The 23418-nt window shown below is 34.1% G+C and overlaps 1 protein-coding gene across 23 annotated transcripts in view; it reads left to right on the plus strand.

The window, feature by feature from the left end:
• The window catches only part of SOX6 (SRY-box transcription factor 6), a 633064-nt gene that overhangs the window by 236025 nt on the left and 373621 nt on the right, over positions 1 to 23418 (plus strand). The window contains exon 1 of one of the 23 annotated variants that reach the window (XM_072793953.1): positions 22643 to 22780. The exons of the other annotated variants lie outside the window; for them this stretch is intronic. The gene's annotated coding sequence lies outside the window, so the exon portion shown is untranslated. Of the gene's footprint in view, positions 1 to 22642; positions 22781 to 23418 lie in introns of those variants that run through there. 23 annotated transcript variants of the gene reach the window in all.

The following is a 23418-nucleotide window of genomic DNA, read 5'->3' on the forward strand; positions in this document are numbered from 1 at the left end:
TTTTCTTTGCCTTTCTGTTTACTGAAAGTAACCAGTAATGGAAATATTTAACATTATATTTATTTATATATTTATATGAAAGAAATAAGACATGAAAATATTGACACTATTGAGAGAGAGCACACCTAAGGAGCTTTTTAGTTTGTTTTCCAAAGATAAAATGCACTTAAGAAAACAACTTACAGGTATGATTTAGACTTATCTTGTATTACAAAATATGGATGCCTTGTGTATTAATGGTGCCTGTTGCCTTTAGCCCACTGACAGTTGGAGTACAAGAAATGAAATAGTCACAGCTGAATCAGCTGAAGTGCAAGTTAGATCTGGAGATAGCAAATTTTAGAAGAAATTATAGAAAGGGTTAACTGAATATTAATTGGAAATGAGGAAGCACATAATTAAACCCTGGTCCTGGTTATGCTGTAGATTAACTGTGCAACTGTATTTCATTTAGTCCTTCTCAGATCTGTATTAGCACTGTACTATTATTATGTTACTACTGCTGATAATAATACCAATACAAGTAATTGAGAGTTTCCAGTGTCCCAGTACTTTGTGCCTATTTATTCTCCCACTTTTCTCTTTCTAATATTAGAGCTCTAGTTGAGAAAGAGTAAAATGATCTATATTTCTGGAGAAGAAGCACTTTTTCTAAGTGAAACAGGCCTCTAAAATCTGCTGTATAGCTCTCTGGCATGTTTTCTGCTAATTGTACATGCTATTCATTTGGACAGTGCCAAAGAGAGATACATACTGTAAATCAGAAAGAAAACACTTCGCCATAGGTTCATTTCTGATAGTTTAATTTACTTTTTTTGTGCGGCTACCTTTTCTTTCTTTCTTTCCAGCCGTGCAGAGTCAGTGATTCCTAGTAATAGCAAAATTTGCTTAGAGGATTCTAATTTCTGTTAGAAGCTTAAAAAAGTGCACTTCACTTTTGCCTATGCTTCTTGAATTTTTTTCCATTTTATCAGTTTATTTTGTTCTTTTCCTAGAGTTGTTTAAGCATTTTTTGAACCCTAAAAATGAGGGTGTGTCAGAATTGTTGCAAGCAAAGATAGAAGTAATCATATGTGGTTCTTGTTATAAGCTTTGTGTTGATATTGACTGCTATTTAAAATAGCACCTCTGAGATGAATCTACTTTTAGCATTTTTCTTTTTCAAGTGGTTTTATTCTGCAACATGTAACCATTTTTTTTCATATCAACACATTTTTGTCATACTGTTATTGTCCTGGTATCAACATAGGCTATTTGAACAAGGGGCTCAATATAGAATAAGTTAATTCCTCTATTACACTTTCATGTATTTCTTAGACTTCTAAAGACTACCTCTTTAAGCAACCAACATTAATTTTTTTTTTTTTTTTTTTTTTTTTTTTTTTAAATTTTTATTTATTTATGATAGTCACAGAGAGAGAGAGAGGCACAGAGACACAGGCAGAGGGAGAAGCAGGCTCCATGCACCGGGAGCCCGACGTGGGATTCGATCCCGGGTCTCCAGGATCGCGCCCTGGGCCAAAGGCAGGCGCCAAACCGCTGCGCCACCCAGGGATCCCCAACATTAATTTTATAATTTATTTGTACATTCTAATTTCCTAAATGGTTTCTCATTTAGAAAATACAGAAACATTAACTAAGAGTATATTTAAAATCACCATTTCCAGGGATAGTAGTTCCTGTTAAAATTTTGGTGTAATGTATGTATAGTTGAGGTTATATCTAGTTTTAAGTTATAATTTTTAAATTGAATTTCTTAACAGCTTGTCTTGATGGCTCAGAGTTATCATTATGAACATCTGATTCCTGAGCTGTTCCTTGAGTTGAGGGTTTGTTAAGGCTATTTATTGATTGGCCCCGAAACTGCTGTACTTCTTTGAGTTTTTGTATCTGCATTTTGGGTTTCCTGCTTTTGCCTTTGTTTCCAGACGCTAAGCTGTCATCTCTCTGTAATTGGTGTTTTTGCCTCTAGAAATATCATTTCTCCTTCTATACTCCTAGAAGCTGCTATTTCTATTCAACTATGGGCTGATAAGAAGAGAGAGAAAATTAACTTTTGATAGAGTTCTTTTTTTGTTGTTGTACAGCACTTAGTGCAGATGCTTTCATATAAATTATGCTACTTACCACAAGTTTTTGAATTGTTATTAGTTCAATCCTTTTTAATGTAACAACCATTTATTGAACACTTACTATATGCCAGGCACTGTGCTAAGAACCTTACATATATTATGTCAATTGAGTTTATTCCTGCTATAGTCCAGTGAGGTGGACTGTTTTACAGATAAAAATACCTAGTGTCAGAGAAGCTGAGTAACTTGCCTAAGATCATACTACTAATAAGTAGTAGAATCAGGATTTGGATCCAGATGTGCCCCCTCAAATAATGAAAAGTGCTATAATTATGTCTGAAGTAAGAGTAAATAGATTCTGAGCTCAGGAATTCTCCTTTAAGAAAAGTAAATAAGCCGTAGTGTATTACCTTGAGACATCTGGTTTGGGTTTTGCTTCATTTCTAATTCTCCTCGTCTCTCTATTATAGGGATATTACAGTACAAGGAGTCTATCGAGAAATGTAGTGACTTAAGTATGGAAAAAGGGTCAAAGCCAACTCAGTATTGAAGCCAAATTAATCCTAAAAGAATGAGGTTAACAAATATCTACTAATTCTTATTATTGTTAAATAAGACCTTTTTTCATAATTCGTAGAAGCAAGAGTGTATTCTTTGCTAAATATTCTTTATCAAAAGATACTGATTTATGGAATTACATAGAAGTTAATTTAGTAATTAGCCAAATCACTATTATATTTATTGTCCATAGCTATATTTCTTGGGCAAATGGGTTTTAATCTCAATGTCTATGTCTAAAATTATACATGAAATGAAAGGGTAATTTCAAGGAGCAAAAAGCCTCAATAGGATTTTCTTAGGGTAGATGAAATGCAGATTAAGAACTTGGTCTTAAAAGTTGATCTGCCTAGATTCAAACCGTCTGACTCCACCATTAGTAGTACAATCTTGAACACGTTAATTTTTCTCTGTCTAGTTTCTCATATGTAAAATGGGGATAATGATAATAATACATAATAATACACATATTTGGACTGTTTGTTTTGAGGACTATGTAAGTTAATATGTGTAAAGGAGTTAGAATAATGCTTGTTGCACAATAAGTGCTTTATAAGTGTTAGCTATTGTTATTTTAATTTAAAATTTTAACCATTTTCCATATCTAAGAGTTCTGTAAAAACTGCTAATAATCTTGTCTTTGCCTATCAAAATATTTTATTTTTCACTTTACAAATAATTTAATAATGTCTTCTATCATTCTCTCTCCTTCCTTAAGACCTTCCCTGAACTTGACAATGACCTTCCAGTGAACTCTAACTTCATTTTAGATCTATTTCTTGGAACTAAGCACAGAAACATGCAAAGTTACAGTATTTTATTCAGAATGGACACAAGCTTCATCAGAGGTATCAAATATAGCATCTCTTTATCTTCAGATAATTTTCCTCCAAGTTGTGAGATTTTCTCTGGCATTTGAAAATATGACACATTAGGCAAATAGGGTAACAGTGCAGTTCAACTGCTGACTTGAGTGTTGCATGTGCACTAGTATCCAATAATAACAGAGGACTCCTTGCTCATTTGCTATTTCATTATCAAAAAAAGTTGCAAGTGGTAATTTACTCTTTAGCACCCCCCCCCACTATGGTGTGCATGTGCTAGACCAAGATAAAAGCTATATTTTCTTCGTGGAAGGGTGTGGAGGTAGAGGATGATTTCAAATTAGAAATAATGACAGTAATAGAGGCTTCCAATGAAGATACTGTGGCCACAAAAGGACAGAGGAGAGACTCTAACTTCTGAAGCTGAGGTATTTAATTTTTTTTTTTGAGGTATTTAATTAAACATGTAGTTTTTTCCTTTATATGTACAGGTAGCAAGTGTGTTGTTATTTAAGAGCTGAAGAGAGTGTCTGAGAAAGGTGTTTATTGGATGTTTTGATGATGGTTGGGAGAGAAGCAACCCTGAAATATCCAGAAGACCTGCAATAAGTAAAGTAAAAAATAACATTTTGATAGGAAAAGATTTTTTGCTTTTAAGGCTTTTGCTTCTCTTTTATAATAATTAACTGTGAGAATTAATTTATTGTAATAGTAATTTATTATTTTGGATAATAACACTGACTTAGATAAAAATTACCAGATTTTGATTAGAATGTCAAATGCTCTTCTTTTCTTTCTTTCTTTCTTCTTCTTTTTTTTTTTTTTGTGTGTGTTACCTTAGCAAACTTTTTTTTTTTTTTTTTTTAACAGCTTACAACTTTGTCATCCTCAGGTGATTTTATTTCTAAATGTTTATTTTTGAAAGTCTGGCATTGTGCCTGTGTGTGCCTCTGGGTGTGTTTGTGTGTGTATTTGGTTTGGAAGAGGAGATGAGGAGAGAAGGTAAAATTTTAAGGAAATGGAAAGTCAGTGAAAGTTAATGAAAAGGATTGGAGATTTTTGTACAAAAAATTTAAATCATATTTTGTCCCTTGAGATTAAAAATGAAACTGACCATATGATGCATATTTCCATGAAAAATGTGTATAAATCTCATAGGCAAAATTACAAGAAGAAGCAAACTTTCTAAGAGAGGGAAGAACACATATGTAACTTAAAAAATTGTAGGAGAGGTAAAAAGAAACTCTTTTTGAATATGCTTTTAAACATAGTGTGCAATTTGGATAAAGTTTTAACAGAACAGGCTGGGCCATTTATAGATTACAACACTTTAATTTTCTCAATGTTACAAAGTGTTGATTTTGATAAAGAATTTGTTGATGCTGTATCAACTTCTCCATGTGGAGAAGTGCTCCTGGGTGATTAGTTAGACTTAGGGCTCACAGCCAAAATTCAAGTTTGGTTCCCAGTTCTTCTGGTCTTCTGAGAATAGGAAAAAGCCACTACGTTTTCCTAAGACTTGATTCCCAATTAAAGAAATGCCTTATTATTGAGGATGTCAGTTCTCTTCTTTCTTCATTCTCTTTGTTTCTTTAAAAAAAAAGTTCCCTTTTTGTCTCATGTATTACCATCTTCATCTATCTTCAATTAAGTAGATAATAATTTTGGAAGTATTCCAGGGTTTATATTAGCTTAGTCATATGACATTTTAAAAATATTTGTACGAAATTTTTAACTGTAATTGAAAACCAAAGAGTCTATTTTTTTTTACTCTAAGTTTAAAGCTGAGGAATCCAAAATGGTGTGATTAACTGATTTGCTCAAGATCACATACTTAGAAATCCAGGTATTTAGGGATTTGGGTCTGGACTTTTGGTAAAGCCACACTGCCAAATAGTTAACCCTTACGCATTTTTTTTTGTCTTGCCTTATTGTTGACCAGTGTCAGCATTTTTTTTTAAACATCTGCTTAACCATTTGCATTATCTTATTTTACTATATCTACCTATCTATCAATAGATGGATGCATATCGAGAAGATTTGCCTGATTGCTTTGTAGGGCTCGTTTGCAGCTTGATATAATACATTTATGAAGTTTCAAAATCTTAAATAAAATTTCGGATTGTATAGAATATCCTAATACACTTGTGGGATTTGCTTTTAGTGGAAAAACTATGATATCTTTCTGTATCTATTTTGACAATCAGAAGGCAGCATGTTATTTTTTTGCTTTTCCAGAAATTATAGGCTTGTTAAATAATTAGTTAGAATGGTAAAATATAGTCTTTCCCACTGATTTTTTTCTGATTAAAAACCAAACTGATTATTGGGGAAAATTTGTAAAATATAAAAAGAAACTACCATACTGATATTTACAGATACCTCGAAATGCTTAAACTGATTATAACCTTGAAGCTTATCTTAGGTACACATATTTTTTAAAAGAAAAATGGTGTCTTACTGCACATGGTATTTGGCAAGCCACTTTTTAAAAGTTAATGTATCATGATAGTTTTTCTCATGTCGTTAAATATTCTCCTGCATATTTTTTCTTTTTAAAATAAACTTCATTATTTGCAACAAAAATAACATGTCACATACACAAAATTTAGGAAGCATGCACATACAAAGATAAAGAAAAAGAAGAAAAGCTTTATTCCTACTGTCCATATATAATCATTATAATATCAAGTTGTGTATATATCCAGTATTAAAATTTTATGTTTCTTTCTCTAATGTATGTATCTATATCTCCCTTTAAAACAAAAATGGAAAAAAAAATAAAAATAAAACAAAAATGAAAAAAAAATAAAACAAAAATGGAGTCATATGGTAACAAATACCTTATAATCTGTTTTTTTTTAATTTAACAGTTTATAATATAATTTACATTTTCCCATGATACCACTATTCTTTTGATGATTTTTAATGGTTGAATACTATTCTATTTGTGGACCTTTCAAAGTTTAGTGGGTCATCTATAGTTAAGGTTGTTGTGATTTTCTATTATTATTAACAGCATTGCAGTAACTGCCTTTGTAGGTCAGTCTTTGCACACATCTCTGATAATTTCTTCAAAATCTTAGAAATGAATTGTTGGGTAATCACTTTTTAAAAGTATTTAACCAATATTGCCAAAATACCCTCCAGAAAAGTTGAACCAGTTTACTCTTACTAGCAGCAGCATATAAGAGTACTCTTTTTGTCCACATCCATGCTTACACGTAATACTGTCATCATTTTCAACCATTGCCAATATGACAGATAGAAAATGACAGTTTATTTTTAGTATAATTTGTATTTCTTTGAGTAATAATAAAATGGAATATTTCTTCATTTGTTTTTTGTTCAATTACATTTCTTTTTTTTCTCCCCTCCCTTCCTTCTTTTTCCTCCCCCACTGTTTTTTTTATTCTATTTTTTTTATTGAAGTTCGATTTGCCAACACACCACTTTTTCTTTTTCTTCCATCCTTCCTTTCTTTCTGTTTTTTTTCTTTCTCCTTCCTTTCTTCCTTCCTTCCTTCCTTCCTTCCTTCCTTCCTTCCTTCCTTCCTTCCTTCCTTCCTTCCTTCCTTCCTTCCTTCCTTTCTCTCTCTCTCTCTCTCTCTCTCTCTCTTTCTTTCTTTCTTTCTTTCTTTCTTTCTTTCTTTCTTTCTTTCTTTCTTTCTCTTTCTTTCTTTCTTTCTTCCTTTCTTCCTTTCTTCCTTTCTCATATCCTTTGAGAAGTAGCATGGATTTTGGAGTCAGGCTGTTGGTGACAGAGTTTGAATCTTGGCTCTATGGTCACTGCTTATCAGCTCTGTAACCTTGAGTGTTTACTTAATCTCTCAGTGCCTGTTTCCTTATCTGTAAAAGTTTCCTATATGTCATGGGGTTGTTGCAAGGATCAAATGAATGAAGATATATAAAATATATAGAACTGTCCAGCACAAAGTAATGCACACTATTCTAATGGGAAGTTAACTTTTATTGATTTTTGAGAGGTCTTTATATGCCAAAAATATTAACTCCTTATATATGATATAGATGTTTCTCCAATCTTGTCATTTTTGTCTTCAATTAAAATCTTTAGAAAATAAATGTTCTCATCAAATCTAAAGTTTTATTTTTCTCCTTTTGAGTGTCCTCTTTTGGTGTCATTTATAAAAATATACTTTATGTAAATATTCATATATATTTTACTATGGCATTATCATGATTTTATTTTTTTTACTTTTAGTTTTTTAATCCATCTGGAGCTTGTTTATTTTATTGTGTGGTATGCAATTATGATATAAAGAACCAATTGTCCCAACAGTATTAGTTATATAATCTATCGTTAAAACACTACAGTTATCACAAACCAAATTCTTAGAGATATTTGGATCTATTTTCAACTTATTTTGCTAATAATCAGTCTGGCTATTCATTTCACACACTTTTAGTTAGTGATATTTTATATATATGTATATATATATAAATCTACTTATATTTATTATATTAATTTATGTGTATACACATATACATGTACATTTATATACACATATCTATAAATCTCTTCTTTATATATATAAATACATATATAATCTCATATATATATGAGTATATATATATATATATATATATATATATCTTTCAAATTATCTTGGGTATTTTCAAGTATTTGTTTTTCCAGATGGACTTCAGAATAATTTTATCATTTCTTTCCCTACCTACCCCAAAAGCTCAATTTGTGATTTTTTATAGTATACTAAATTTATAAAACAACTTGGGATCATATGATTTTTTAAACTGATGCATTGTGTTTTACTTTAAGGATACATTTTTTATTTAACTAATCCACTGTGCTTAGCCAATTGCAGGGACTCAATGAAAATTCTTGAATAAATGTCAAATGTGTTAATACTAACTGCTGGAAATTTAGGTCATTTAAATTTTTTCTCTACATAAGCAATACTTCAATGAACATATTTAATATATAAGTCTTGGAATACTACCATGATTGCTTCTGTGGAATAAATTCCTAGGCATTTAAAAATCTAGTTCAAAGAGTATTTTTAATGATTTTGATATATTGCCAAGTTGCCTTTCAGAAAGGATGCACCAATTTATACTCCTCTCAACAGTTTGAAACTATCCTGTCATGATCAGCTTCTTATTTGTCTTCCCATTGAAGTGCAATACCAATATCTAATGAGTTTATATTTCATGGTAGAAGAAACATTTTACTTTTTAAATGCTTGTCACATTGTAGTTGCTGAATTTTGAGTAAAATATATATCTCTTCCACTATAGGATATTAAAACAACCAATGTAGATGTAATTCCACATGCTTGGGCAGAGTCACATATGCTGGGAACCAGATAATAATAATAATAATAATAATAATAATAATAATAATACAGTAAATATTATTTTAGGATAATGTCTTCAGGTTTTTTCCGTTTACTACCTTATTTTTCTTCTTTATGCTATGAAATCACTTTCCTCTCTTCTGATAAAAACAAATGTTGGTTACTTAGAGTATCTGATTTTAGCTCTTTTAAAAGTGACAAAGTGTTTTCACTCTTTTTTTAAAAAAAAAAATTTTATTTATTTATTCATGAAAGACAAAGAGAGAGAGAGGTGGAGACACCGGCAGAGGGAGAAGCAGGCTCCATACAGGGAACCCGATGTGGGACTCTATCCTGGGACTCCAGGATCACACCCTGAGCCCAAGGCAGACGCTCAACCGCTGAGCCACCCAGGTGTCCCCAAAGTGTTTTCACTCTTACCTAGCATGAACAAGCTCACTCTTTCTATGACCTACTGGCTTTAAGTTGCAATTTTTGTTGGAGGAAAAAATTCATATTTATTCTGATTTGTCCTTGTATACCTGGGAACTGAGATTTAAACAAGAAAGTAAGCTAACATTACAGTTTTGATTAGTAGGATGGAAAGAAGCTAATAAAGGCTTTAGGATCCTTCAGTTTTTATTGATCTTTTCATTCTTCCTCTTTATCTCTCTTGATGTAGTATACATACTAGAAAAAGAGAATAAGCCTCAATCACGATAATATAGTTATTTTTACCGTGTTTTAAAAAGTGAAATCCTGGGATCCCTGGGTGGCGCAGCGGTTTGGCGCCTGCCTTTGGCCCAGGGCGCGATCCTGGAGACCCGGGATCGAATCCCACATCGGGCTCCCGGTGCATGGAGCCTGCTTCTCCCTCTGCCTGTGTCTCTGCCGCTCTCTCTCTCTCTCTGTGACTATCATAAATAAAAAAAAAAAAAAAAAAAAAAATTAAAAAAAAAAAAGTGAAATCCTATTTTCCTAAAAGCAAATAACAACCAATATCTTCAATATCTCTGTAACTAACAACTTGACTTTTTTTGTATAAAAGGGTCTAAAAATTTTTTTTGAGATTGTTTTAAGAGATTTTAGTGTGCTGAAGAATAGTACCCCTTAATACTTATTTTTCCACCCTTTCCTTTTCTTCTTCCTAATCTCTTCATCTTTCATCTCCTCTCTCCCCACCCTCCTTCCCCTCCCCCTCCTTTCACCCTTCCTGTTCCTATTCATTTTCTTTTTCTTTCTGTTTGGGTTTAGTCAGTGTTCAAGAAATACAATTGTCAGGTCTGGAGTCTGAAATGTTCCGTCAGTAGTACAGTAGGCTTTCCCCATTTTCAGTAGTTGCCTGGGGAGATTTAAGTTGCTCTAGGCTGAGCTTATGGTACATGTAGTCATGGGTTTCAATGATGACCGTGAAGAATTCTTCTTTCCTTTTTTTCACTTTCACCTTATAGAGATCATGTGGAACTCTTACCTTTAGCAAGAGTACTGTGATTTAAAAATCCAATTTCCTTATGTTTTCCCATATTTCCAGTACCCATCTTTTGAAATGAGGTTTTAGCCAGTAAAGGACAAGAATGTAGAGGAAGTGGGTGAAAAATTCCACTTATAGCAAATTTTTTTTAAACATGCATGGATTATGCTTGAGCATTAAGTACAACAATTTTCTAATCCTAAAATGACTCTTCCCTGACAGCCAGCTTGTCTTTCTTTTCCTATTCCCACTCTCATCTCTACTCTCACTCCTTACGAATTATTTGGAATTTTAGTTTATTTTAATATTAACCTCAAATCAATCTAATTCAGAAAGTATAGATCTAGCAGGAAGAAAAAAAAAACACATGATATATGCTAGAACTATGCATAAATGACTTGAGAGCAACCAAATTGTTTTTTAAAAATCCTGTTTGCATTAGATCTGCAATTGCCTCCATTACTATGATCATTTATCATTTAGGGAATGTTGCTAGAGATTTTTAGTGAGTTCTTTAGGACCAGACCATTTCTTCTGTCCTTCTTGTATATTATTTATTGCTTTGTTGTTTAGAGATCTGAATTCTAGTCCCAAATCATCTTTGGTACTTTGGAGTTTGGAGAACTCGTTCTAGGCCCAGCTCTCTCAGCCTCTAATTAGTAAGTAGGCACTTGTTTCAGCAAGTTGTTTAAACTCTTTAGGCCTCATCTTCCTTCAGTCATAACACTGGTTCAGTGATGCGAAGTATCTGATCTTAGCTGGAGACATTAGATTTGATGAGTAGAAGATGTCATTACCCTATTTTATAATGTATAGAACTTCTGTGTGAATGAGTAGGCTGAAAAAAATAATTGGTATGGACCAGTAAAGTTTCAAAAAGCTTTAAGTATTTGTTAATGATACTGAACTTTTGATATTTCTTTTTTATTTAAGTTGATGAAATCATACCTATTTTCTCATGTAAGATCTAATGGTGGTAGTCATTTTTTGGTTAGATGACCTTTTATTTCCAAGTTCTATTGTTAAAAGTTGCTAATAGGCATAGTGTAGCATTAAGTTTCACTGTCATTCTTTTATCCGTGATTTTTGACCATGGTTATCCCCTTTTCCTAAAACAATGATATAAAACAGGAAAGCTTCAATAATTACAGAAACCAAGAGAATAGGGGAGAGGTGTAGAAAATGAGAGAAAGACGGGGACGGAGAGGGAAAAAGGTAGAGAAAATGAATATAAAATAAATAACAATGAATCTGGTCATTTCTTTTTAGGTATTTGGTTTTCAAAATCAATTTTACTCTACTATTTCTTGGATTTTACAGAGGATATGGCATTGGCCAAGAACAGCATAAAATGAATGAATTTGTGACAGGGGCAAAATTCTTTTGCTATATCAGTTTGTTTTTGCTTACTACATTATGAAACAAAACAAAACAAAACCCCAAAAAACAAAAGCCCAGCCCCTCATCACTTGTTTTTTCAACTTTAATTTAAAACACATGGGTCCGGGGATCCCTGGGTGGCGCAGTGGTTTGGCGTCTGCCTTTGGCCCAGGGCGCGATCCTGGAGACCCGAGATCGAATCCCACATCGGGCTCCCGGTGCATGGAGCCTGCTTCTCCCTCTGCCTGTGTCTCTGCCTCTCTCTTTCTCTCTCTGTGACTATCATAAATAAATAAAAATTTAAAAAAATATTAAAAAAATAAAACACATGGGTCCTATTATGGCACATTTAAGCAGGGGTTGGGAAACAAGTTCTTAAAAGTGCTAGGTAGGAAAAAATGGTAAATACACTAATAGTAAATTATTATTTTTTGTTTTAAAAATACATGTCAGTCAATCGGAGAAGGACAAACATTATATGTTCTCATTCATTTGGGAAATATAAATAATAGTGAAAGGGAATATAAGGGAAGGGAGAAGAAATGTGTGGGAAATATCAGAAAGGGAGACAGAACGTAAAGACTCCTAACTCTGGGAAACGAACTAGGGGTGGTAGAAGGGGAGGAGGGTGGGGGGTGGGAGTGAATGGGTGACGGGCACTGGGGGTTATTCTGTATGTTAGTAAATTGAACACCAATAAAAAATAAATTAAAAAATAAAAAATAAAAATACATGTCATGTGATATTTGAAATGTCATTTGTATTTCTGAAAAAGTTAATTTTTAGAATTAGTTTGAGATGCATTGCCATCATTCTATCTGAATAACCATTAAGAATGTAGAGGGTTTGGAAACAAATCTACAAACCTATGAATTAGTGATAGTATACCTCAGAATACCTATATGTTGTAATTAGTAGAGATTCTAATGAACTGAAAAAATTTTGAGTTCCTGACAGTGGGAAATATTATGAATAACTTTTGCAGGTTTTCTGATTATTTTGGTAGACGTTTTTGGACTTCCCATATTTTATAAGCAGTAGTTCCCAGATATGTACATATAGAATTTAGGATGTTCTAAATGATGAAGAGGCATTGCCTTAGTCCATTTGGGCTGCTATACCAATGACCACAGATTGAGTAGCTTATAAACAATAAAAATTTATTTCTCACAGTTCTGGAGGATATAAGTCTGATATGTGACAGCATGGGCTGGATGAGGACTCTCTTCTGGGTCAGACTTCTTGTATGACAGAAGGGACTGGGAAGTTCTGTGGGATCTCTTTCCTAAGAGCACTAATCACATTCATGGAGGCTCTATTCTCATGACCTAATCAACTCCTAACAGTCCCACCTACTAATATCTTCACCTTTGGGGGTTACGATTTCAACATATGAATTTAGGGGAGATACAAACATTCAGACTGTAGCAGGCATATAGGGAGCTCAGAGAAAGAAAGATTTAGCTTTATGATTTAAGTAATTGTGGTACAGTGTAATATTATGAGATGATACCATTTTTTTTCTGTATAGTGCTTTAAAAGACTTATTTCCCATTTTCTGCCTTATTAAATAACCAAGGGCTTTTCCCTCTCTCTTGTTCTCCCTTTTTTCATGGTTATTTAATAATGCACAGGATATATGATATATATACATATATATTTATTTAACTTCTTTGTTATTTACTTTCATTTTTGAAGATTACAGAGTTGAGCTTATATAAACCATAAAGCCATAAACTATTGCAATAAAAATTGGGTAATTCCTGGATATAATTGTACCTCTGAAAATTATGGAAACCAATTAAATTCTCAGTAGTGATGCCACATCATTTACTTGCAAGCTCCACTATTTCCAGAGCAGTAGGGGCATATGTAGATAACAAGAACTAATAGAATAGGAGACTAAGTTTATTTGGTAGTGAAAGAGTAACCCAAAGAAGGAAGGTGGACCCAAAGAAAAGAACATAATATGAAAGGAGTGTGAAGTGTTTTGTTTTGTTTTGTTTTGTTTAAGATTTTATTTATTCAAGAGAAAGAGAGAGAAAGGGGGAGGGGAGAACACGCAAGAACAGCCTTAGGGGCAGAGGGAGGAAGAGGGAGAAACAGAATTCCTGCTGAGCAAGGAGCCCAATGTGGGGCTCCATCTCAAAACCCTGGAGCTGAAGGGAGGCACTTAACCAACTGAGCCACCCAGGTGCCCCAGGGGGAGAGAATTAAAGGCAGAGAGTTCAAAGAGTGGTACAGAAATTGAAGAGCCCATTAAGCTTGGATTGACTACTGACACATCTCTGTTTTGGACATGTGTCTAGAATTTATTCTTTTTTACATTTTGTAGAAATGTACAATTTCACATTGTGAGCTGTCCTTTGTAGTTGTTATTCTATTTCTGAATGATGAAAACATGTTAGAGATGTAATGTTCAAATAGTTTAGGTCATAAATATAGGTTGATGATGAGATTGGATTTCTTTTTGTTGCACTGGTGCTCATAGAGGTGCATATTCACATCCTAACACATTATTGTGAATAATACTCTGCATAGTGCCATTTACCTCTGTCATTGTTCTTGCTAAATACATCCATACATTATGACATTACATTTGTAAAAAGTTAAAAAGTGATTGTGTTATATGGCTACAGCAAGTTCTGAACATAACTTGTATTAACTAATATGGGCTTTTATAGCATCAGAAAAGAAATAATGAAATGTCATCAAAGTGATGGATAGGTGTTTGTAGTAAATTAAAACATATTTCTATATCTGAACCTTAATTATTATTTTTTTTTATTAAGGATCTTTCCATTCTAGTGATTCTACCCAGGAGTCCAGCCCACGTTGTCAAAGTTACTAATATATACTAGTGTTGTTAACATTTCAAAGATGGTTAATGATGATTTTATTTTCTGTTACTTTGCTTTTATTTTAATTTTTCTGTAATTCTCCTTATGTGAAAGTCTTTCAGCTTCTCATGACCAATGGTTAACTGCAACTTCATTTTGGAGTCAGTTATTGCCCTTACTCAACTGGGCTTATCTTTGAGTGATCTTTTGAAGAAGTAGCCTTTCCAGCAAAGTCCCACTCTTAGTTTCCAACCTGTCTTTGTTAGTACAATGTTCTTTCTTATGACTGCCACAGCCTTGATTGATTGGCTCTTCAATTTAAAGCCTGCCATCTAATATTACTCAGCCATTAGAAATGACAAATACCCAGCATTTGCTTCGACATGGATGGAACTGGAGGGTATTATGCTGAGTGAAATAAGTCAATCGGAGAAGGACAAACATTATATGGTCTCATTCATTTGGGGAATATAAAAAATAGTGAAAAGGAATAAAGGGGAAAGGAGAATAAATGAGTGGGAAATATCAGAAAGGGAGACAAACATGAGAGACTCCTAACTCTGGGAAACAAACTAGGGGTGGTAGAAAGGTAGGGGGGCGGGGAGGTAGGGGTGACTGGGTGACGGGCTCTGAGTGGGACACTTGATGGGATGAGCACTGGGTGTTATTCTATATGTTGGCAAATTGAACACCAATAAAAAATAAATTTATATATAAAAAATAAATAAAAAAAATAAAGCCTGCCATCTATCTCCATTTTCCCTTCCTTTTATCCTTTTTTTCTATGCTGTTAATTTATCATTATTTCTCCCCCCCCCAGTTTTTTTTTAAGATTTTTTTATTTATTCATTCATGAAAGACAGAGAAAGAGAGAGAGAGAGGCAGGCAGAGACACAGGCAGAGGGAGAAGCAGGCTCCATGCGAGGAGCCTGATGTGGGACTTGATCTGGGGTCTCCAGGATCACGCCCTCGGCCAAAGGCAGGCACTAAACCGCTTAGCCACCCCAGGATCCCCTCCCCCCAGTTTTATTGATATGTAATTGACATGCAGCACTGTATAAGTTAAGGTGTACAACATAATGATTTGACTTACTTATATTGTGAAACGTTACCCCAAAAGTTTAGTTAGCATCTGTCACATCATTATTTCTTTTCTGCTAGAAAATCTATGCATATCTATTGACATTAAAAAAGCCTATAGTAGCTGAGTGAAGTAAGTCAATCGGAGAAGGACAAACATTATATATTCTCATTCATTTGGGGAATATAAATAATAGTGAAAGGGAATATAAGGGAAGGGAAAAGAAATGTGTGGGAAATATCAGAAAGGGAGACAGAACATAAAGACTCCTAACTCTGGGAAACGAACTAGGGGTGGTGGAAGGGGAGGTGGGTGGGGGGTGGGGGTGAATGGGTGATGGGCACTGAGGGGGGCACTTGATGGGATGAGCACTGGGTGTTATTCTGTATGTTGGTAAATTGAACACCAATAAAAAATAAATTTATTAAAAAAAGCCTATAGTATATTTACTAAACAGTCTTCAGTATACTTTAGTATCACATGTTTAATGTGATAAGATGAAGAGATAGAACTGATGAACTTGCTCTTCCTGTTGTACTTATCTGGATAATTTTGACTAACTTGGCTTTTGTAACCTATATTTTTAGATTTGATTATGTGTGTGTGTGTGTGTGTGTGCGCGTGTGTATGTGTGGTATAATCAATTGATAAATCATTTATTGAATTAATATATTCAGTGGTATGTCAGATATAAAAGAAGTCTAAAATATGACTCTTGCTTTGAGTAAGCTTGCAGTATAAACAAATTCAAGCAATAAAAAAATGTTGAATTTTAGAGTACTTACTTCCGTTTCAACAAACGGCATCATATATGCCTTATATGATGATAGCTAAAATATACTGAGTATTATCTATAGGCCACATACTGTGTTAAAATGCTTCAAATACATTACATAATGTAACCCTTTACCTAATTTCTATGAGCTAGGTTTTATTATTTTTATTGTTACTATTTTATGACAATAAGGTACAGAGGTTGAGTAACTTGCCCAGTGTCACAGAACTACTAGATGTTGAAGTAATAATGTAAGCCAGGCGAAATGAGTCTTAAACACTGTACTAGGGAGCCTCTGTATATTATTTAGTAGGATTATAAATTTATTTTGAGATTTTGATGGAAAAGAATAAATAATCTTGGTATAGTACTCACTATAGTATTGGAGTTTATTTTTTTTTAATTTTTATTTATTTATGATTGTCACACACACAGAGAGAGAGAGAGAGAGGCAGAGACATAGGCAGAGGGAGAAGCAGGCTCCATACACCGGGAGCCTGACGTGGGATTCGATCCCGGGTCTCCAGGATCGTGCCCTGGGCTAAAGGCAGGTGCCAAACTGCTGCGCCACCCAGGGATCCCAATATTGGAATTTATAATAGAGTTTTATTCTTCAAAATATAGTTCAGGTCATATATGCATGTATATGTCACATTGTAATTCCATGCATGTTTATTTTTTTTTTTGAGCATACCATTTTTTAAAAATTTAACTTCAATTTGCCAACATATAATATAACACCCAGTGCTCATCCCATCAAGTACCCTCCTCAGTGCCCATCACCCAGCTACCCCATCCCCTCACCCACCTCCCTTCCACAACCCTTTGTTTGTTTCCCAGAGTTAGGAGTCTCTCATGGTTTGTCTTCCTCTCTAGTGTTTCCCCTCAATTGCCCTTCTTTCCCTTATAATCCCTTTCATTATTTCTTATATCCCATGTATGAGTGAAATCAGATGATGATTGTCCTTCTCTGATTGACTTATTTCACTCAGAATGATAACCTCTAGTTCCATCCACATTGAAGCAAATGGTGGGTATTCGTCTTTTCTGATGGCTGAGTAATATACCATTATATATATATATATATATATATATATATATATATATATATATACACACACACACACACACCACATCTTTATCCATTCATCTGTCAAAGGATATCTCAGCTCCTTCCACAAGTTTGCTCTGTGGACATTGCTGCTATGAACTTTGGGGTGCAGGTGTCCCATTGTTTGATTATATCTATATCTTTGGGGTAAATACCAATTAGTGCAATTGCTGGGTTGTAGGGTAGCTCTATTTTTAACTTCTTGAGGAATCTCCACACTGTTTTCCAGAGTGGCTGTACCAGTTTGCATTCCCACCAACGGTGCAAGAGGTTTCCTCCATGCATGTTTTATATTTGTTCAATCTTCGGTGCTTTGGAGTTTGGATCATTCAACAAATGTTTACTGAGCGCTTACTATGTGCCAGGCACCCTGTGGCCCTGGGGACATTGAAGATAGAGCAATGAACAAAACATAAATTCCTGTCAAAACAGAAATTTAAGGAGCTTACATTCTAGTGGAGGGAGAAAGACAATATTAAAAAAGTAAATTATGTAAGTTAGAGGATAAATGCTATGGAGAAAAATAAAGAGAATAGGGAACGCCCAGTGTTGGAGATGTGTGCAGTCTAAATAGAATGGTCAGGGAATATGTCTTTGAGAAGATAATGTTGTTCAAACACTTGAAATAACAGCAAAGGAACCATGCAGATATGTGAAGAGGAGTGGTCCAGGCAGAGGGAGAGACCAAGGCAAAAGGCTCTAAGATGGAAATGAGCCAGGATATTCAAGGAACAGAGATGAGACCAGAATGGCTGGAGACAAGTGAGTGAGGAGGAAATAATAGGCGATAAAGTCATAAAGGTAACAGAAACCTGATCACATAGGAACTCAGATCATGTGAGGATTTTGGCTTTTATAAACTGTGAGTTGAGCAATGATTGGAACATTTTGTGTAGAGGAGTGATATGAGCTGACTTAAGTTTTAAAAGGATCACTTTGTTGCTGGGAATATATTGTGGAGGTGCAAAAGAGTGGAAGCAGAGTGACCACTTAAAACTCTCTTGTAAAAAAAAAAAAAACTCTCTTGTAATAATCCAGATTAGAGTTATTGGTGGCTTGGAGTAGCAATGGAGGTGGTCAGAAGTAGTTATAATCTGAATGTATTTGGAATAAGAACTAACAGGATTTTCTAACAGATTAGATTTGGAGGATGAAAGAAAGAAAGGAATTAAAGATGACTCCAGGATTCTGACCTGAGAAGCTATAAGGATATAGAGTTGCCAGTAAATCAAATGGGAAAGCCTTTGGAAGGAACAGGTTTGAGGAAATATCAGGAGCTCAGTTTTGGATGTGTTAAATTTGGCATGCATATTATATATTCAAATAGACATGTAGAATAGGCCAGAGAGAGGAGATAAAAATTTACCACTATGAGAGTATATAAATATGAGCATAGTACCTTATAGATCTCAATCTGTTATTTGTTCTATTTGAAACACTCTTTTTTGCATTCTTTGGTTAAGATAGTATGGACCGGATGATGTATGGAATTGTTGAATCACTACATTGTACACCTGAAACTAATGTAACACTGCATATTAACCATATTGAAATTAAAAATTTAAAAAAAGATAGAAAACTCATGAGCCAGTAGCTCAACCTAAGGTTTAGATACTAATAAAGGTAATCTTACATTTTAAAAAAAGTTAGTATGGAAAATATTTGTATTATGTTTAATTCTAAGTGATGAAAATAGAAATTTATTCTTTCATTAATCTTTTGGTCTGCCTGCAGTTTTATTCTGTACCAAGTACAGTCACATCTAGTCAGGAGAATAAAACCATGAAAAAGAATTCAGATAGGTGGGATTTAATTGAGGGAATTTGTTACACAGGAATTAGAAGGCTGAAAAAGAAAAAAAAAAAAAAAGAAGATGAGATAACCCAGATTAATAACTGTAGGGAGTAGTTTCCAGCCATAGGAGTAGAGGAACAAAATGGAGGAAATTGGGTTCCTTGGACTTTGGAACTTGGAAAATCTTACTACTGGGGCTTTGACTTGTGGGGAGAGGGTATGCTGTGAGACTTGTGCTCAGATCATGGAGGGAAACATGGCATGGCTTATGCTCTAATCGTGGAGAGAGTGTGGCCAGCTGGTATCTCTGAGGCAGCTGGCATTGGGAGTGCTAAAAGAAGCCATTGCTGGTGGGAATGTAAAATGGTGCAGCCATAAGTGTATTTTGCTGTTGGAGCGATGCTGACAGGAGCTAGAAAAAGGAAGTCTCTTTTCTCCTCCTCCTACCTTCTAATTTCCCACTAGTCCCTCTCATTGGCAGAATCGAATAGGAAGCCAGCTGGCAAGAGAGCCTGGGAAATATAGTGCCCCAGAATCACAGAGCAGAGAATTGAAGGGTGATGTGAGAGTCAAAAGACAATAAGTAAATAACTGGCACAGTACTGTGAATGTTGATATGAATAAAATTTTAAGACCTCATTCCACTGAAATGTTAAGGGGAACAGTTTCCATTGTAAGCCATAGTACTTTGGTTATTTGGTGTGATATATGTAATATTTGGTGTTGAAGGGGATTAAAACTGATTAATTATAAGAATAATTAGGTTTTCAAAACTTCTAAGCTATTTTCTGTCTCCATGTAAGAGATTAATTTATTCATTCAGCAAATGTTTATTGCATTTATCATATGCCAGGTACTATTCTTGCACTTAAAATATATTAGCGAATGCCACAAATAATTTTAGTTCTTATGGAGCTTATATTATAGAAGGGAGAGACAGATAACAATAAGCATAAGTAAGTAAATTATATAGTATATTAGAAGTTTATAAGTACTATAGAAAAAGAAAAATATATAGAGTAGGATAAGGCAAATTGATAGTGCAAGGAAGCAATTTTAAATAGGATAATCAGAATAGAACTCATAGAGAACATGACATTTGAGCAAAGACTTGTTGAAGAAGGTAAGGGAGTTAGTAGTAGGTGAGAAAAATGTTATTTTCCATTTTTTGATAATAGCCATCCTAATGGGTGTAGTGTTTTGTCTTATTGTGGTTTTGATTTGCATTTGCCTTGTGACTGATGATATTGAACATCTTTCCATACATTTATGGGTCATCTGTAGATGTTTGGAGAAGTGTCTCCTTAAATCCTTTGCCTATTTTTGAATTGAGTTATTTGTTGAGTGGTAGCAGTTTTCTGTATATTCTTGATATTAATCCCTTATCAGAAAAAGTTTTCTCCCATTCTGTGGGTTGTTTTTTCCCTGACTCGATAGTGTCCTTTGATGCACATAAGTTTTTTAATTTGACAAAGTCCAACTTATCTATTTTTCTCTTGTTGCCTGTGGTTTTGCAGAACATTCAAGAAATCATTACAAATCCAATGTCCTAAAGATTTCCCCTGTGTCTTCTAAGGATTTTATAGTTTTAGCTTTTAAGTTTAGGTCTTTGATCCATTTTGAGTTAATTTTTTTATGAATAGGGTAAAGTAAGGGTTCAAATCCCTTGTTTTGAAGATATCCAGTTTTCTTAGTATCATTTGTTGAAAAGACATCTGTTCACTTTTTATATAAACTTTCAAAGAACTTAGATATTGCAGAAAATAAGATTTATAGTTTTTAGTGATTATTTAATGCTCAGTACTCTTTTTGCTATATCTCTGTTGCCTATTATAATTTGTAGAATCATAATAGAAATACTAATTAATTAAGGATTATTTTGTTTCCAATAGACACTTTAATACTTCCTAGGAAAGTTACTTTTATGATGTCCATAGGCTTTATGTTTGTGTATGTATATTATCTTGAAGTACTAGACAACAATTTCTCTCTATGCTAATACTAGTGTTTAATTGGAAATATTGACTATTATTACTTTCCCATTCACGCTTTTATTATAAGCTCCTAGCATTTGTTAATCTCTCATTTTCATTTGGTAATGTGTCTAAGTGAAGGGTAAGATTGAAAGCTATATGTCAAGGTGATTTGTAGTTGTTTGGGATAATTATTGGAGAAAAACCCCATTCTTCACTGGGTCATTCTCTAACTCTTGCCTTGTGCTGTGGTTACATATTACTATCTGTGGTTGGGAGCCAGTCCTTTTCTTTAAAGGCCCCAAGGGAGAAAATGTGGTTGCATTCTGTACAATAACTGTGTGAATGGCTTGGGCTCCCAGTGGCATCATCAGGGATCTCAGTAGAGACTAAGCTCTCTCTTTGCCTATCATGAATCTGGTTTGATGTGAGGGGAAAGGACATTTAGAACATTGTTCTTTCCTCTGTTCTTATTTTCCTGAATATCGTTCTCATGCTGGGCCCAGTGGAAAACTGAATGTATAATTAGCCTGACAGTGATAATTTCAATAAAAAAGATAATACAAAGTACTTCAAAGTAAGAATTTTACTCCTGTTTCAGCAACAAAGCAAAACCAAAATCAGAACACACTTAAAAGCAAAATATGTTTCAGCAAAATCCAAGTTATATACCTTAAATCTAGTCTGAGGAAGTGGACTGAGATTCAGATTGCCCCCCCCCCTTTTTTTTAATTACACTTGAATAAACTTTACTTGGATGAACTAGTTGTTGCCTCAAACTTCTGACTTCTGCACCATGTATATCAGCAGGCATATTCACAGGAGTTATTCATTATTAATGTTTGTTGCCCCAGTAGAGCCAACTCACCTTGATAAAAGCTTGAAGGTTCTTTAATGGTTTTATGCTCTGACACTTGTCCTATGATTTTTGTATTTGGGTTACAAATTTGGTACCTGACTTTGTTAGGTACAGAAAAGAAATAAAAGAACTAGATAGACTTGTAAATTGTGACACTGATTTGCATAAGAAATACTTCAATGTTTAAGTTTGAGTACTACATTTGCCTAGTAAATTTGTATACATCTCAATGCAGAAAGAAAATAGCCATGGATTATCAATTAATTTGTTCTCTGTGACAGCTGTTGAATAGCAAAAGTGTGGGATTTAGACCTAGGTATAAAGCTTTGTTCCCCAGTTTACTTGCAGTATTCTTAATCAGTTTCTCATCAATAAACTGGGGCTAATATTATTATACCTATCATAGACTTGGAAGGATTAAATGAGATATCACTTGTGTCTTTTTCTACTTGAAATAGTTCTTCATAGTATAAAAAGCATTCTGTTTGTGTGATTTAATTTAATTGTTGTAGATAATTCTGTAATTCATTCCCTTTTTAGGATGTCAGGATGTAAGAAGAATAGGAGTCCTTTCTAACCAGTCCCCAGCAGCTGATTAAACACTGTATGGGAGAACTGGGAAATATGAAAGATGGCAAATGAAATCCTGGCAGAGAGAGCAGTCTAATCCCAAAGGACATTTTCAACAATAGCCTGGGCCCTCTGCCTAGTACTTAGAGGGGCCTATGGTAAGACACTCCTGCCCCTCACTGTACCATTCCCAGAATCTTATTCGTTAATGCTTGGCTTTATTAATAAAGTCATGACCACTTGTTCGGCACTGCATATGGTTGGTTGTGATTTCCAGCTGCCCTTTGGGCTAAAGTGTAAACAGTGAGTAGATTGTTATGTTCTTCTATTAAGCTTAAAGCTGTGATCTCATGTCTGTACCACATATGTCTGCAACCAGAAATATATCCCTTTCCTGATCTCAGGGAAGAGAAGCAGCACTGTGTCTGAAAAGAATCTGAATTCATTAGTCTAAGGGCTTTTTGGTTTTCTTTTTGCTGAAACCAAAGAACAAAATAAAGCATATAAAGTCATGAACATCATCAATAGGATGTCAGCATGACACCAAACAGCATAATATATTGTCAAGATGAACGTTTAATCCGGTGACTGAAATTTCTATACATTTGGCGTTTTCATAGAAGACAGAAATGCAGGCAATAATCCAACAATCCACAATCACAAAGAGAGCCTCAGTGCAGTGGATTTGAAATAAGCACAACAGTTTGTCTGAGTGACTGAAAAAATACCCATTGATACGACTGGTTCCTAAACCCTGGCCCAATTGCTAATATGCTGGGTTAACTACCATCTAAAT

The sequence above is a fragment of the Canis lupus genome, chromosome 23 (assembly GCF_048164855.1).
Source record: "Canis lupus baileyi chromosome 23, mCanLup2.hap1, whole genome shotgun sequence".
Taxonomy (NCBI): Eukaryota; Metazoa; Chordata; class Mammalia; order Carnivora; family Canidae; genus Canis; species Canis lupus.